This window comes from Choristoneura fumiferana, chromosome 16 (assembly GCF_025370935.1).
Source record: "Choristoneura fumiferana chromosome 16, NRCan_CFum_1, whole genome shotgun sequence".
Taxonomy (NCBI): Eukaryota; Metazoa; Arthropoda; class Insecta; order Lepidoptera; family Tortricidae; genus Choristoneura; species Choristoneura fumiferana.
Window position 1 is genome coordinate 11,317,326 of NC_133487.1, and position 13,651 is coordinate 11,330,976.

At 35.9% G+C, this 13,651-nt stretch overlaps 1 protein-coding gene across 2 annotated transcripts in view; it reads left to right on the top strand.

Annotated features, from left to right (window-relative positions):
- The first annotated feature begins 1,104 nt into the window (after positions 1–1,104).
- LOC141435964 (D-beta-hydroxybutyrate dehydrogenase, mitochondrial) overlaps positions 1,105–13,651 on the top strand; it is a 51,875-nt gene continuing 39,328 nt past the window's right edge. The window contains exon 1 of one of the 2 annotated variants that reach the window (XM_074098778.1): positions 1,105–1,212. The gene's annotated coding sequence lies outside the window, so the exon portion shown is untranslated. Of the gene's footprint in view, positions 1,213–1,303; positions 1,323–13,651 lie in introns of those variants that run through there. The other variant, XM_074098779.1, reaches the window with a different exon arrangement.

Genomic DNA, 13,651 nt, shown 5'->3' on the forward strand with positions numbered 1-13,651 from the left:
TCAATGCTAGAAAGCTGTTATTTTGCAAGGATAACTATGCCGACAAAATGGTACAATTAAAAATAAAAAATATTTTTTTTAGGGTATCTCCCATAGACGTAAAGTGGGGGTGATTTTTTTTTCTCATCCAACCCCATAGTGTGAGGTATCGTTGGATAGGTCTTTTAAAACCATCAGGGGTTTGCTAATACAATTTTTCGATTCAGTGATTCGTTTGCGAAATATTTAACTTTAAAGTGCAAATTTTCATTAAAATCGAGCGTCCCCCCCCTCTAAAATCTAAACCGGTGGGTGGAAAAATTTGAAAAAATTCAGGGTAGTAGTAAGTATATCAAACTTTCAAAGAAAATTTTAACGGCTAAGTTTGCTTGAGAATTATTAGTAGGTTATGAGTAAAAAGCAGCCTAAGGTATAAAATATACCTAAACTTGAAAGATTCCGTAGAAAATACGAAATCCTTAGAAAAATATTAGGTACTTAATTTTTTCGTAATGGCTACGGAACCCTATTGTGGGCGTATCCGACACGCTCTTGGCCGGTTTTTTTACACTTTGAGTTACATTATTGAAGTTTTAGCACGGAGCCCTATTTTTTTCTGGTAATAAATATAGCCTATGGGACTTTGGAATAATTTAGCATTCGAATCTATGGCAAAAGAACTTTTAAAATCGGTCCAGTAGTTTTTGAGTTTGTTCGTAACAAACATCCAAAAATCCAAAGCCCTTCTCTTTATAATATGAGTATAGATTACAGCGAAAATTGTTCAAATCGCTAACAGTGTTTTGCAAAACAGGCTGAATACAATTTATGTTATAAATTGTCTTACCGCTCAGTTGATCTTTTAATTTTGTACTGTGCTGTTACAAAAGCTTGAGAACAACAATACTTACAATGTACTCGTGTTATTTTTGTAAAGAAAAAGTTTTTCTTCTCATTTTTTTATAAATATTATGAAACCGACGACATTGATTCAAAGCTTCGATGTTTTGCCAAAAAACATTCCAGTCTGCCACTCGGAGTACCTATCTGATTTTACAATCTAAGCGAAAATGGGGTAATAAATAATAATGCGTTGGCGTTTAAATTGGGAGCGGGCGATGATGCGCGGGCGCGGCGAAGAGCTACAGTGCGCGCCCGCCTCGGCCCGCGACCACGTCGCCTCTCGCGCAGCCCTTTGCCGCAGACGCGTTTCCAATTCTACCTAACTCAAATGTACGTGCATTACACTTACTGTCTTATATTCTGATAGATTACATTGACAAGTTGATACAAAGAACATCTGAATGCCTTTTAACTGTCTCTAAGTGCGGCAGCAAATAAATGTAATATAAGCCTGTCTGTGTGTATGTGAATGATTATATCAATATAGTGTGCCAGTGAATATTTACTTTACGCTTGCATGAAAGTCAGTCAGTTTAGATTCATCTCGCACCTCAGAGTTTTTCGAAATTCATGTGCGGAATTACATTTGAAATTTACCACGAGCTTTGCGGTGAAGGAAAACATCGTGAGGAAACCTGCACAAACCTGCAAAGCGATTCAATGGTGCGTGCGAAGTTCCCAATCCGCACTGGGCCCGCGTGGGAACTATGGCCCAAGCCCTCTTGATCTGAGAGGAGGCCTGTGCCCAGCAGTGGGACGTATATAGGCTGGGATGATGTATTATTAGTTTAATAATTTTAATAAACATGCTTTATCAGTAGCTCACAATCTGTTTTTACATTATTTTTTTTTCATATTTGTTAGCACAAACATCGGAACGTAAAGCGGCAAGTAGATTAGATCATATCAAATCAAATCCACATAAAAATAACTCGTTTACCTATTCTCAGTCGACCGAAACCTATAAGTGAAACATTATTATTTTAAACATCAATATTTGTTCTTAGGTCTTTGAAAACAGAAAATGTACCTACCTATTAAGGGTTGATTTATTGAGTACCGGTTTTCATAAATGTCTGATGAAGTAGATGCTCTAACGTGGAGTGAAATAGAATACAGACTATTTCCTGCCGTGTGACGGTCAGTAAAACCAATTTAAAACCTGGACAACGTGGAACTTTTGTGGGCTACACATTTTTCTATAAGTAACAATACTTATTGTACAAAGTAAATGTCACGATGAGAAAAATCTACTGCCTAATAATCAAACCGGTTGGTACATATTTTGACATACCTACCTATGTAATTTTGAAGCGTCGGGCCTTTTTGTTTTAACATCTGAACAAAACTTTTGCCATCAACCATACCCTAGATATCCGTTCTAACAAGGTGCTCAAAAACATAATTAAATTAATTATGAACTCCAACATAAGGTTGTTAATCATGCTAGGTTTGGTTGTAATTACTGACGTGAAGCGCAAGTCAAAACATAAACGTAAGTTCAATTCATATAAACGAAAACCCATCAAACTGGTTTATTTAGGAACGTTGATAAAATTAGTATCGATTTATACGACCGATGTTTCAGCCAAGAAAACCTTGCGAGAGATTTTATGGTGTTTCTGATATATGCATGGAATGTTTTCGAGATTAATTTGTCTGTAAACAGGTCGATAACAACATTGTTTATTTCATTTTCTGAATTCCTTTTTAGGCCCAAGTAGAAGGATCATAACAAAAAAAAAGAAAAGTGAAATTGTGAAGTGTACCTACATTTTGGTACATGGAAAAATTACATTCCTACATATACATATGCCTACTATTTATGTACTTATACTATTTATGTATTTATGTGTACGGTTAACTCTACTACAAAAAATCCTAAACAAATGAACTGACAAGCATATTTAGTGGGGTGGTGGTAGGCTATATTCCTAAAAATACATAAATAAATAAAATCTTGTTAATATAAACAAGTTTGTTATTATATAAAGTATTTCGGTTAGATTTTGAAAACATATCGGATAGCTACTTTTTTTTCATCAAATAAACAAAAAATTATGAAGATATGGCCGATTAAAGTTCCGTGTTGTAACCGGCTAGCCGGTCGGAGAAATAAAAGGCGTGTGGTTACAAAATAAAAATATAATACAATAGAAAATATATACAATTATTTCAGTCATCACTGCTCTTGTAGATAGGTTAAAACAATGGGCTTACCACGCTCTCTTAATACGATTCAGTTTAGGCTCTAAACTGAACTGCATCGCTATTTCGTACCACGACGTTACTTTTGCGATTCAGTTCAAGCACGGTTCAGCGACAGCGATACAGACATTTTCATTCACTCACTTCAAGCGGTTTTCGTACCATGACGCTTAACTTGAGTGGGAATTGAATCGCTTCAGTGTCAAATTTAGCGATTCAGTATAAGTTACTCATTCTGTCAATTCTTTTGGAAATATTTTTAAATTTCAAGAACTTTTAAACTTTTATTCAAGTTTTATAACTTTTCATATGTACTCACGACATTGTGCTTCTTAACAACGACATTGATAAAACCTTAGATGAATGATTGGTCTCGCGCGCTCGCTCGACTAGATACCGCCGGCGTACTTGTCAAATGCGGCAACAAATAGTACGCCGAATTCGGCGTACCCGAGCCCGAGGCGAGTCAGTCGCGTTGCAAACTGTGCGTAAAGTGCATGTACCGATTTTTTTGTTAAATTTTGGTCATAAACCGAAGTTAATTGCCAGTTTTTGCAGTGAAACTGTGTAAAAATAATACTACAAGAAATAAGAAGGACACTGGGATCACATACCATCAGTAAATATCGTATAATTTCGGAATTACAAAATAAAATAACATGAACCCTAAACGCCATTCTGTGTTGCCGCGTACACAAGAATCAAATTCCCCGTGGTTGAAATTTTAATAAATTGAATTTTATTGTTATCATCATTAAATGATGATAAATTTTAATAACTTATTTTATTTAAGTATCTAACGTAATTATTATATATACATAACCTAGTTCTATATTATTTAATGTTTATCTTTGTGATATATAGGTACACTGAAGGTGTATAAATTGTTAATTGTTACCCGACACTATTTAATTAAGGGGTGAATGTGTCTTAAAATTAAAAATGTTTTTCGTCTTCCCATTCAAAAAGCCCAATCAGCTGATTTAATTAGGTATTAACGGAAACGAAAAATTTTTTTTTTTCGTATTTCTACCCATTTTCCTGAAATGTTAACTTTTTATCCGACTGCCCGAAAGAGGGTTATATTTTTCAAGCGTATGTATGTAAGTATGTATATTTTGTAAACAATTTTTATTTTATTTTAATCTTAATTAACCTGTACATTATATTAGGTTTAGCTATAGGTACCATTTTTTTAAAGAATAAACCTACGCCTAACCTATACACAAACATATTAATACATTCACTCTTAATTACTTCTTAATTTCTAAGTATTTCCAAAGATACATTTTGTAACCAGTAACTTAATAATAGACCACAGAATAATTTATTTTCCCAATAATTCGGGTAACAGTGGAGCAGCTGGCAACACAATTCGTCACGCACATCAGCATCCTTGCAAATTGTCTTACACCGTCCTTACGCACACTACAATATTGAGTTGCCGCATTCACGAACCTTTTGTTTTAAAATAGCGCGGTATCTAGTCGAGCGAGCGCGCGAGAACAAACATTCATCTAAGAATAAAACTAATTTTTCATCACACTTGCTCGTAAACAGTGTCGTAACGTGCAGGCTACCTTAGTTGCAACCCCCCAAATAAAACCCTCGACCTTAATGTGCTTGTCATGAAACCCGTGGTCAGTAAATGAGTCATTGCGCGTACACATTGTCTTGTCATGAAGCCCAAGGTCGGTAAATGAGTCCGTGCCCGTACTGATGGTGCTGCGCGCGCTGCAGCAGGACTACATGGACCACCACATGCACACGCACGTTGCGGCGCATGCTGCGGGAGGGGGAGGTAGAGGGCGACGCTGCCAAGAGCACAGCCTAAGGTATCGCCAATATTTGGAACAATTATATTTTTTCTTTTACAAATATAAAATTTTACTTGCAAATGTGATGAAAAACATTGTATGTCGCACGGGCGGTACTAGAATTACGAACATCGACTCATTAAAGCCCTCAGTCTTCGACTTCGGGCTTCTAATAGACTCTCGTTCGTAATTCCTTATTTACCGCCCTTAAGAAACAATGTACTATTTCAATGAGAAAAGAGACTCATGGATTAGTGACAGCGTAAATATTTTATTTGTAATCAACACAACGGTTGCTAAGAACACGGAATGACATCTATAGAGTGGTTTTCCAAAATAAAGAGGTTATAGTATACAATATTTGGTTTGCATATAGCGGCATCCCTTTCGCGACTTAGCGTTTCAGTTTCGGACCAGAGACAATATCGGTCTTTCATTCACTTGTAAACCATTGAGACTCAGCTCTGAGAAATAAACGTCGTGGTACCAATTACGACGATTCAGTTTAGGTGCCTAAATTGAACTGCTCTGCGTTTGGATCGTTTATGAAAAGATCATGGTAGGCCCCCAGGCCTGAAACTTGTAGGACAGGTAGGAGGGACTCAGGGCCTCGGAGCGTCCAGTTGTAGCGCCGGCGCACTGCAGAGCTACTAAGAAACTCGAAACTCGAAGTTTGTGTCGTGCGGTCCCTCTGACACTTATACTATTTAATACGAGAGCGAGAGGGACGGTACATACGATACGAACTTCGATTTTTGAACTTCGGAGTACGCCTTCAGCAGGCCTACTACGAAAAAGTAGTTGAAGTATCACCGAGTAAAAGTATTATTTATATCTATTAAAGAAATTAAATTTCGGCTGACGCCTTGCCAAATAGTAGAGCCAATGACGGGAAAAAAACAAAAGAGTAAGTATCAATAATTTTGAATTTTGAATTTTATTCTTTTGTAAGCGGCCAGTTGCGCAGCGCGGAGGTTTGCCATGTTACAGGGTGACGTCACATCTATGTACACTTTTTACTAAGGAGTGACGTCACTGGCCCCCACTCACGAACTTTGACGCGCTTCATCTTTGTTATTTTTGTGTCCAACATTTTCTGATAATCTAACAAACAGAATAAAAATATTGTTTTTATTTACCCAGGGATGTACTCAATTATGGATAGCTACATAATTTATACTCAATAAAATTTTAACATCAACTTGCGAACACTTATTTATCATATTTTTCTTTGAACAGGATTAAAGCCTACAACCTGTAACTTGAATAACAACTTTACTTACGAGTACAGCTGTCGAATTTAAAATTGCTACAGTCTGTTCAATATACGAATGGACAGAAGGAAAATAGGTTCTTTATAATGCACGCTTTAGGAATTCATTTCATAAATTGCATTTTTTTAGTGTACAGTCTAAACTTAATTCTAATTAAAATATCGAAGACTTCATTATTAATTAACTAACGGTTGCCCGCGACTCCGTTCACGAAGAATCCTTTTATTGCTATCCCGCAGGAACTATGGAATTTTCCGGGATAAAAACTATTCTATGTCCTTCCCCAGGACTTGTACTATTGGTATACCGAATTTCACTTAAATCGGTTCAGCGGTTAACATGTGTATTGGTAGGGAACAAACAAATATACAGACTTACAAACTTTCGCAATTACAATTAATATTAGTGAGATTAACTTTGCTATTTTTCATATCATAATTTAAAAACAATTAAAAAAAAGATTCCTTTTTTGTTAAAAATAGAAACGCTTCCTATAAAATACCTAAAGAGGCAGAGATAAAGAACATTCTGCAAGAAACAAAACGTTTATAATACTGTTAACTCAAGAAATATTCTGTACATTATTTAGTTATAGTTTTTTAATCACCAGTTTGGATCAAAATAAGATGACCTTTATTTAATAATATACGAATAGTTAACTTTTCACAACTAAAGCACTGCACCGAATTTGATGTGGAATTGAACAAAGCTAAAGCTTCATAACAGAAACTACGAGTAGAATATTTTTAAACAGGGAATGAAAGCGGATGAGTCCACGAAACACAGTTATTAAATTTTGTATAATATTAATCGAATGAAGGTTATGTAGCAAATTACGTACTAATATAGTGTTATTTTGTAAGTATTAAATACTTGTTAGTACCTACATATTAACCTACTTACAAAGTAAACAAAATTATGACTTCATCTTATTACCTATTTATTTTATTCATCCTCATCATCATGATTATTACGACTTCACAAAAATTGTTTAAATGTATCCAATGCTATCCTGAACGGACTATAAGTTAAATATGTTCAAAAACAAAAAACCCACCTCTGCCAGCATTCTCTCAGTCAACATTCGCCAACTGAAATTACGGTACATTTCTTCAGTTGACTTATTATTAGTACCTGGGCGACCGAGCTTTACTCGGGCTAAAACTTGGTAACAAGCGTTTTACCAGAGGTAAGACCACGCTAGATCGATTTGTCATCCTCGAAAACCCCTACATACCAAATTTAATAAATCGTTGGAGCCGTTTCCGAGATCCCCGAAATATATAGGGATATATTGGCCTTTGTACATATATCTCATTATGATTGGGTTTTTGGAGTATTTTTGTATTTTTATTTTTTTATTTCAACTCCAAATTTGTTACTTTTACGGGTATTACTGGGTTCGATTTCCAGCTCTGGTCTCTTTTTCTGATTTTTCTGTGCATCCATGTCTCAATTTGTACTTTCGATATGGCTTTCACGGAATACCCGTAAAAGTAAAAAATTTGGAGTTTAAATAAAAAATACAAAAAACTTCAAAAAACCAATCATAATTTGATTGCTTAGTAGCGACATCACTTGTCTGGGTGAGCGGTTAGTTCCGAAAGAATGTGACGTCTCTCTATGAGAGTGAAACATAGATGTCGCTAGTGCTGCTGCTTAAATAGCGTAGTAGAAAAAAAAGCAACCTGAGATATGTGTGCATAGGAGAAATTTGTGTCTAGACTCCTGTCCAGCGATGGTGTAGGGGTTATAGCACGCAGCACGGATTGCTGAAGACCTGGGTTCGATTCCCAGCGCTGGTCTCTTTTTCTGGTTTTTCTCTGCATCCATGTCTCAGTTTACATTTTCGATATATCTCATTGTTTGTCAATTGTGTTTGTCAAACTTATTTTGTACAATAAAGAGTTTTCATGCATACATATATATACAAGAATTGCTCGTTTAAAGGTATTAGATTTCCAATATTTAGGGACTAGGAAATTATTATTTGTTTAAATAAGGTAATTCAAGGAAAGATAGAAAGGCAAAAAGCAACTTGAACATCGGCAGAGCACAACAGGCAGCGTGGGCCGCCATAAATGAGGCCGCGAAACGCCTTGGGGTAAATCACATTTTCGTCCTAACTTTCTTTAGGATCTTGAACATAATGAAATAAAAAAACTATAAGTAATCTTAACTGCCAGCTTTTCTTCGTTAGCCTATGGCCTCGTCTGCACTTAACATCAGGTGAGCTAGAGGTCAATAAAGGTCAATTTTATGTAAAAAAAAGCTTGAGTATATGGACATACGAGACGTCTCTCCTCTTACCGTTTCTGTTCACGATTGCTTTGAACTAATCTAAAGAACAAAACAAAATTATTCTTGTCCTTAAAATACACCACACGTCATAAAAACTTAAACTTCTAAACTTATTAACTTTTTATTTATTACTATAAACTAACAAATATATTTGGTAACGAATAAATTGTCAATACATAAAGTTAAAGCGGTAGGCAAACGAAATTTTTTAACCTAAACTTGAAACTTAGAAACAAATGCTATCCATAACTTGTTAAGCGTATAAGCTTGCTTAGTTTGAATATAAGCTAATTATCGAATGGAATGAAAATTGCCTTTCAATGAAACGAATTTAAAGGGCGACTGAAATAAATAAGGGTTTTATGTAGTAGGCACACTTTCAACGGATTATATAGATTTTTAAAATTAAAAGAGATTAACTGCTAATAAAAACAAAAATAATTTTTATATAGTATACAGGGACATTCGGGAAACCTGAGCAGGACCAACCCCAAGGGGTTTTACTTAATTACCCTCAGTAATTAAGTAAAACCCCCACTCTTTTAATTGCGGAGTGACCATGCACTTAGAAAATAATTGAATACTTTTTTTATTTGCAACATTTAGGGGCTGTTTCACCATCCATTGATTAGTGTTAACTGGCGGTTAGGTGTGATGCCGTCTCTATTTGTTTTGTTCGAATAGACGGAAACGACATCATATTTAACCGTCGGTTAACGCTAATCAATGGATGGTGAAACAGCCCCTTAGAAGAAAAAAGTTAATCTCACTAATACAGAGGTATAATAGTCTTACGAACGCACGGAGAGCGGATGGCCGTTGGGGCCGAAAAGTTCTCGAGTAGAAGCCGCGGATCGGCAAGCGCAGCGTAGGACGTCCACCAACAAGGTGGACGGCTGACCTGATTAAAGCCGCGGGTTCTCGGTGGATGCAGGCTGCTGCCAACCGAAGCAACTGGAGGTCTGTGGGGAGGCCTATGTCCAACAGTGGACGAGTGGATGAGTCTTACCAAACTGAATCCGGTAGGGTTGGTGCTGCTCATGTCCCCTGAATCACCTTGTATGTACAAATAATGTACCTACCTAAGTTATGTAGATTCACTTTCATATTTTACGCGTGAGTTTAAAAACTTACTTCGATTACAACAATTACAACACAGTACAGAGTGGGCGTATTTTATTTAGCTCCGCTGAAACTTGGCTTCCTTTGTTGAGTACAGGACTGGGGACCATATTCAATAGCTTAGTTAAATTTTAAACAAGATCATGCAGAAGTTACCAATATTAGAAGACAATTTATTTATAAATTTCGAGTGGAACCAAAACACTCAAAATAGTACGCTCCGTTGCGCATGGCAAACCTTGCTTCGGCTTGGAGATTTCAAACCTTAGTTAATGACTAAGTTAGGATAGGAGAAATATCATGTCGACGAGTTTATGCTTTAGTATGAAAGGAAGGTTGTCATTCACTAACGTCTTCATGGATCAAGGACTTTGTCTGTCATTTTCGATACGCCTGTCGATTTCTTTAGATTTAAACATTTATGGAGTCAAGACCATTATTTTGTGTTATAGCTATAAATAAATAATTCGAGTTGTAGAGGAATCATAATGGTAGTCTAGTGAAGATTTTCTTAGAATAAGTTTTTCTTGCTATCGAGATTCTAAGTTTTAATTATAAAAAAATATATTAACTTCATCTTTTTAATTTCATTACTGACATGGCAAAAAGATCGCTAAAACCTTGATAATATTATTCAAAACAACCAGATGTCATTTTAAGACAAATAACTGCAATAAATCTGCAAATAACAAAAACCCGAGCGCCGTTGAGGTTGAACAAAAAGGAGTGACATAGATGGATCACGTCCTTTCTTCAAGGGCCCGGACTTTGGCGCTGGTTTGAATGATGCACTCACTCGTGAAACCCACATTACGTCAATATAATGCCACCGCTTGTTTCTGAGAACATGAATACAAATGGAATAACCCGGAAATTTGTTCACTGACAACAAACATGAAAGGGGTTCATCTTTTTATTCGCTGTAAATGGGATGGACCGAAAAGTTTATAAGTATTATTGGAAAAGTGTCTTATTCACAAATAAATGACACAGTAAGTTGTCGCCTCGTTGCAAAAGTTAAACCGGAATCGTTTTCGTTTATCTTCGAGAGAATATTTAAAAAATAAAATGTTAGGAAAACGTAAATATTTATACTATAGATGTCCTTGAATGGCTTACATTGACCAGCGCTTACCATTTAGTTCCTAACCCAACCGTTAAACGTTCTCACAGTGATAGGTAAATTTTATAACGCATTCCTATCTCAAGCATTGCAATGTCACTATCTTGTCACTATAACTTTTCGTGAAAAGGTACCGGTGCGGGTCACGAGTCACGATTCACTTGATTCGATTGTGTAGTGGGTAAAATAAGTGCTTTATCATTTTTTAACAGTTCCTACATCGTATAAAAAATTGGTCAAGTGCGAGTCGGACTACGAAGTGATGCCGGCTTCCATCGGTACTGTTTGTTTTAAATCTGACAGGTTTCTACTATTGACCAACAAACCTGCGTTTGGAGCTAAACTTAGAAAACGCTTACTAATGCAATAGAAAATGCAGGCACCATTTAACTGACGTCTTACAATTTTTCCTATGGAGAATACTCATAGAAATGTGATCATTTTTGTTTTATTTTTCCGATGCGAATATAAACTGAATTAATATTAACAAATATTCCGTGCCACAGACAATCTTCAGTATAATAAATAAACATCAACCAGCTAAGTATCGTTTAGTTCTTCACTCAAATGAGACAAGTAATGATCTGAGGATATATGTAGTTGTCATTAAAATGTAGGTAGGTATTACGTAATTCACATAAACAATGTATTATTTTTTACCGCGAAAACGCGTAGGAAACGGCCGCCAGAATATCTTGAGTCGTAAACAAAATTACCGCACATTATTTATTTATAGTATGTCTATCAGGAATCATAATAAATCTGTGCCGAGAGCATTTTTGGGTCGGCACAGTGTCGTGTAAAAATAACCGCGTCCGGGCGGTCAGCGGCTCGGCGGCACGCGGCACGGCGCGACATTTTCATCGCTGCACTTTCTATTTGCGACGCCGCACCAGGGCTCCCGAGGGATCCACTCCCATTAAATTGCGACGTGTGCGATCCTGCTCATCGTAATTCACAATCAGTCATGCATTTTTATAGGAACGAACTGGCGTTGTGAGAAAAAGTTATTTACGCGCCTTCCTATGGGTCAAAGTTCAACTTCAACACGTGTGTTGATTGCTGTAGTCGTTAGAGTAACTTAAACGTTACCTACGGGGAATAAAAGAAATGGTTACGCGGGACGAGGTAGAGCACACGAGTAAGTAAATCTTCAGGCGCAGACATTCCTCGGAAATTTCTAGTGTTTACAAAGACACTTGACGGATCGTCATTTCACCGAACCCAATTCAATTTAGAAACGAGCACTTATAGTTATATTCTTTTACACAATTTATCTTATGAAGCGATTTAGGTATACATTTATATTATACAAACACTACCTACGCCTAAGAAGCTATCTTGTTAGCATTGGTTTCATGTGAGTCTGAGCAGGTTTACTTATTTTCCTTGCACATTATTTGCGTAACTTTGTTCGTATTTTCCTAATACAATGCCTCATTTAGCCTCAAGAGTAAATGAGCACGATGTCTTATTCAGCTGCTTCCAATGCCCTTAATAAAACTACCCTGTTCGTGCGATACTTCGCCGCCGAGTCCAAACTGATTGGTTACTCTAAATCTTCGCCTATATGCCGTTATGCCGATTTCCCTATTCTATTCTTTTCAGTAAAGATTACACTTTCGAAGCTAAATTTATTCAATTAGCAAAACATACATGCACACATTCTAACAAAAATTTGATATCCATTGAAACTAAAGTGCTCCAGGGATTTTTCAACATTATTTATGAATCTGGTTCAAATAACGGGTCTCTATTGTTTCCCATAAAATTTAAACTCCGATTTTAACAATCCATAACGTTATTCATCATAATTTTTGCAAGTCATATTATCTTAAGTCATAACATTAAACATTATAAAGTGAAGTTCCGATTTTCGCAGGTCATCATTATTGCAAGTCATAAAATTGGTTGGTCAAAACATTCGATGTCCATATAGTATGCCATTCCATAATATTAAAGGCAATAAACTAGTTTATAATAATTGTTATAAGGTCTTTTTTCGCAGGTCATAATGATTGGTAGTCACCTGATAAGTTAGTCATAACATTAAACGTCATAATGTTAAATTCAATAAAAACACTCATAATAATTATAAGAATGAATTCAATTATTTATCAGAAAAATGAAATACATAATATTTTAACTACCGAATGTATGCCTAACTGTAGTTGTATGCATAATAATCAAAGTTCATAACAAACAATTTTTATAGGAACATCGAGGATCAAAAATCATTTGTGAAGCAATATTATCCGGGCTGCTATAAAAAAAATACCTAACATCGAAGCCTTCTAAACCTAACCTATCCGAGTCGCTTCTGCTCCGAACCGTCTTGCTCGCTCGCTTCGCTCGCTCGCACAAATCAAATTGTTTTCAACATAATTTCTATTAGTCATACCTATTGTCTAAAGTCGTAGTTAAAGAATTAGCACTTTCAAATGTATGCCTGGAAATGTTTCTGAGTAATTATCTATATGCCTATCAATATTATGGATTTGGTTTCTTAGACCTAGACACTTTAGGCATTAAAACGATATGACTAATAATCATTAGTACGGTGAAATATATGGCTTAAACTATTTCTGAATAATAATCGTTAGATTTTTGAACGTTATAGTTAAAAATGTATGACTTTGGTGATTATAGAATTTAATATTATATGCCATTAGTATTTGAGCTAATAAGCATTATACAGAACAAAAAGTATGACTAGTGATGTTTATGTTTATAAATTATATGGATATCAATTTCTGACCATCGAAATTCGGAACAAAAAATTTATGGGAAACAAAGGGATCCCTCAAATAACATTAGGTACTCTCGTCTAGTACGTGCAAACCGGTTTTAGGGTTCCGGAGCCAAAATGGCAAAAACGGAACCCTTATAGTTTCGCCATGTCTGTCTGTCTGTCCGCGGCTTTG